The sequence below is a fragment of the Cupressus sempervirens genome, chromosome 6 (genome assembly GCF_028749045.1).
Source record: "Cupressus sempervirens isolate cs-2001-9-10 chromosome 6, ASM2874904v1, whole genome shotgun sequence".
Classification (NCBI taxonomy): Eukaryota; Viridiplantae; Streptophyta; class Pinopsida; order Cupressales; family Cupressaceae; genus Cupressus; species Cupressus sempervirens.
In genome coordinates, this window is record NC_143123.1 from 231,938,539 (window position 1) to 231,943,039 (window position 4,501).

The window sequence follows — 4,501 nt, forward strand, 5'->3', positions numbered from 1 at the left end:
AACTCAGGGATGTTGAACTATATGAAAATGATGACCTTATATTAACCATGACCATGATGTCATCATCGAATCATGTCTTATGTAATTTATAAACTATTAAAATACATACCAATGGGCGATACTCATTTCCCCCTTCAATGTGACCATGTTGCCTACAATGTTGCTCAGCTGTTGTGATTAGATATCTTCAAGTCTTTAAGCCCTTACACATTTTGCAAGAACAATAACATTTTCCATCACCTTTTCTTTTTAAGTTAGACCACAGTCTAGTAATTATCTCCCTATTTTTTTGTGCGTTGATATCGTCAGACATGGTCTTTCTTGAATGGAATGACTCGTTGGTGGAAGAAGGATGATTTGTTTGCAACCTGTAGATGGAGTAGTAAGAGGAAGACACATATAAAAAGGAGTTAGGTCTCTGAACCAAGTAGGAGTTAGGACATGCTAGAGTGGGGTCAGCCCAAGATATTTTGGAATCTTGAAGAACTTGGTAAAGGGTATCTAGAAAGATGAAAATAAACAAGTATTTTTATAGCTAAAAAGGAGGAATTGAGAGCATTATAAATAATGAAGAAGAAACTTAAATCCATACAACTTCACCTCTATTTACAATTTGACCTTTCTGCAAGTGAAATATGATAATATACAAAATTTCCAATCACATTTTCACTTAAAAAAGAGCACCATATATACCTTTTCTACAATATACCTTTCATATAGCATTCAACTGTCTTCTTCAACAAAATCCAAAGAGAATACAAACTAACTAATGAGTCATGTCTATCTCAATTGAATAGCAAGTACTATAGTGAGTATTAGGAAACTGACCTTGCAAATAGTATCCAGTTCATAAAGAATTAGGAAAGTGACCTTGTTGATTAGTTTAACATAGATTGGTGAACAAAAAATTCATAATAAAAATTTGATTTTTTTCCACACTTGTTCAAACCATATAATGAAATGAAAAACAATGAATTGTATATGATTCACTCCAAATCCTTAGCTTTTAATATGCTTCATAGATGAGATTGCATTATATGTTTTGAACAAGATGTGGAAAAAAATCAAATGACATAGATATAAGCATTCTCACACCATGAGTGAAGCGACAATTGCATAAAGCTTTATTGCAAAAAAATTGTCAATATTATTTACATTGTACATACTTGTTTATATAATGCTTCAATTCCTAAACTAAGAAACCATAGCTAGTGTTCTAACCATGCATAAAAATAAAATTATAGTGTAGATGTATGAAATTATATGCATAACTACTCCTATACTAGTTTATAACTACTGTGGAAGCACAACACTGCAATCACAATACCAAATCCAACTCCATAACTTAATCCCAATCCCACTGCCCACCATCAACTCTCCATTATATCTTTGCTGCTACCAACTATAGTCTTATTCCATTCTGCTTGATGCTCTCTGCAACCTAAACCACAACCCAGTGTCATATTTTCAAGGGGAAACCCATGAAGGTTGGGGTTTCCTAAAAAGGAGGAAGCCTCAAATGTTGCGAATTGTTTTCCCTGTGGTATAATCCTGACAAAATGTTGTTTGAAAGATTCAATACTTTGAGGAAGGTTAGATTTGAAAATTCGAAAGGAATTTTTCCTGACAACTTGTTTTCTAAAAGATCTAGAGACTCTAAACGAGCCATATTTTCCAAGGATTCAGGAATTGAACCACATAGATGATTATTTGAGAAGTTGAGAGAAATTAAACCTTGGAGGACTCCCAATGCTAGAGGAATATTTCCTGAGAGGTTGTTATGTGAGAGATCCATGAACTTGTTTGAATAGATTATCTTCTCATATGTTTGAACCCTTCCTTTTATCCAAATTGGTACTTCATCCTTGAACTTTGATTCATAAGGAGAGTCCAGATTTAAATCAGTGAAATAAGAGAAGGTTAGTCGTTCATCAATAATTTGAGATTGATTGACCATAGCATATAGATTACTTAGATCTTGAGGGATACTTTTTGATAAACAATTACTTGATAAATCTAGAATTTGGAGATTCTGCAACCTCATAAGTTGGGATGGAATTTTACCTTCGAAATTATTAGACGTTAAGCTCAAAATTTTCAAATCTTTCAGCTTTTCAATCCAAACATGAATTTTACCTTCAAATTTATTATTTCCCAAATCAAATATTTTGAGACCTGTGCAATTTGAAAGGGATGGAGGAATATTACCTTGAAACCTATTGCCATTGAGATTTAGTGCATGAAGAGCTGTGAGATTTCCCAACTCCTCTGGAATCTCCCCTTCGAAATCATTGTGAGCCAATTTTAAAACCACTAATTGAGAACACGACCTAATAGTTGTAGGGATCTTGCTTGTCAACTTGTTATTTGACAAGTCCAAAATGCCCACTCTATCTAAATTTGTGCAAGTAGAACTTGGAATTTCTTCAAAGGGTTTATTTCTTGACAATGATAAAAAGATCGATGCCCAAATATCTAATGGAGTTCTAATGTTTGGAATCGAGCTACTAAACATATTATCTGACATATCTAATAGGAATGAAAAAAAATCCAAAGTAGGAAGTGTGCCATACAATCTATTCCCTTGTAAATCCATCGTTGAAAACCGATGGGATATCTGCCAGGGTAGAGAACCTTCCAGATTGTTATCTGAAAGAATGAGCATATCAAGATTAGGAAGATCCCACAACCATGAAGGAATATTTCTCACAATGTTGTTACTTGAAAGATCTAGTTCCTTCAATTGATATTGTTGGGACAAAAATGCAGGGAAAGCACCTTCTATATTGCAAAACCTTAATGCCAAGTACTCCAAATGGTCAAACTGTGGAATCAAACTTGAAAATATAGCAATAGATAACTAATTTTTAGAAAGGTCCAATCCTCGTAAGCGAGATAGATATTTGAACATCTAAAATGAAATGTAGCCTCTTAATCTATTGGAAGCAAGCGCCAACACTTTTAAACTAGCCATCTTCAAAAGAGAATCTGGAACTGTTCCTGATAGCTAGTTATCGCCCAGATGTAGCTCACTTAATGTTGAAAGCTCACATAGAGAGGGTGTAATCTGGCTAGTTAGATGATTATGGCTAAGTAACAATACTCTTAAACTTGCCAGCTTTGAATTGGAGTCTGGGATTCTTCCTGACAGCTGGTTGTTACTGAGGTCCATATGTGCAAGGGATAAAAGGATGTCAAACGAGGATGGCATAGTTCCCTCCAAATTATTATGGGACAGATCCATGGTCTCAAGTTTTGAATAGTTTGCAGTAGAGTGGGGAAACTCTCCACTTAAATTGTAGCTAGAAAGAGATAGAGAAACAAGTGAGTAGGAATGGCCTAAAACAAAAGAAAGGTTTCCCTTCAAGTCATTATTACCACTAAGGTCAAGATTTCTCAATTTTGAATGGGGCATGCAATTGGAAGGGATGGAGCCATTTAGATTACTGTAGCTGAGATCAAGTGAAACCAATGAAGATGCATTCTCAATCCAAGAGGGTAGTTCGGACAGGAATGAATTCCATGATAAATGCAGATGGGACAAAGAGATTAGATTTGATAGACTTGGAATATTACTTGACAGCCCACAACTAGATAGTTGAATCTGGGTGAGATTGTGAAGACCGCTGAGGGCCTCACCCTAGTGCTCCAAGCCCATTGTCAGGTTCACTTCATTCACTCCCAAGAATTCAAGGCTTCTTAGACCTCTGGCCCATACATCAAACTTACCACCCTTAAATTCCCAATTATATGAAAGATCCAAATGACGCAAGCTTGACATATTTCCCAACACTAGAGGAACCTCACCGCCAAATCCAGCATTTGACAAGCTAAGAAATGAAAGCCTCTATAGTTTTGAGAACTGTGGAGGGATAGAAATACCTTGAAAGTAATTCCAACTGAAATCCAAGTGTTGTAGGTGTTGCAGATCAAACAGCGATGGATGAATTTCACCACTCAATTGATTGCTTAGATCAAGGGTAATCACATGCAATGTATGATAATCGTAGCCAACGCCCTCCCACTCACAACAATTCAATCTACGCCAAGAGGATAACTAACCCGAGGAAAGATAAAAGCCACCTTTGAAATCTAACATAGAACTTCTCTCATCTTTGATACATGCTGTTGAAATTGACATATTAAGTTATGGAGTTGGATTTGGTATTGTGATTGCAGTGTTTTGCTTCCACATTTTTGAAAATTATAGTGTATATGTATGAAATTATATGCATAACTACTCCTATACTAGTTTATAACTCCTATATTGTGATTTTTTAACTCCATCACCCAAGAGGATGCCAAACAAGATTAAGTTTTACCAGAGATGTCAAAAAATTACATTCAAAAAAATCTAATTTATACAAATAACTGCAGCAGGTAAAGCACATTTGAAAGATAAAAATAGACAACTTATGTATATAAATCCTAGAATCATTACAATTCAAAATATTACTTGACTTATAATTAATAATTATGGAAGGTTTTATTTTCATTGCAG

General features: G+C 34.9%; 1 pseudogene; it reads right to left on the reverse strand.

Annotated features, from left to right (window-relative positions):
- Positions 1-1,277: 1,277 nt before the first annotated feature.
- LOC149552106 (uncharacterized) lies at positions 1,278-4,141 on the reverse strand (annotated as a pseudogene).
- Positions 4,142-4,501: the final 360 nt, after the last annotated feature.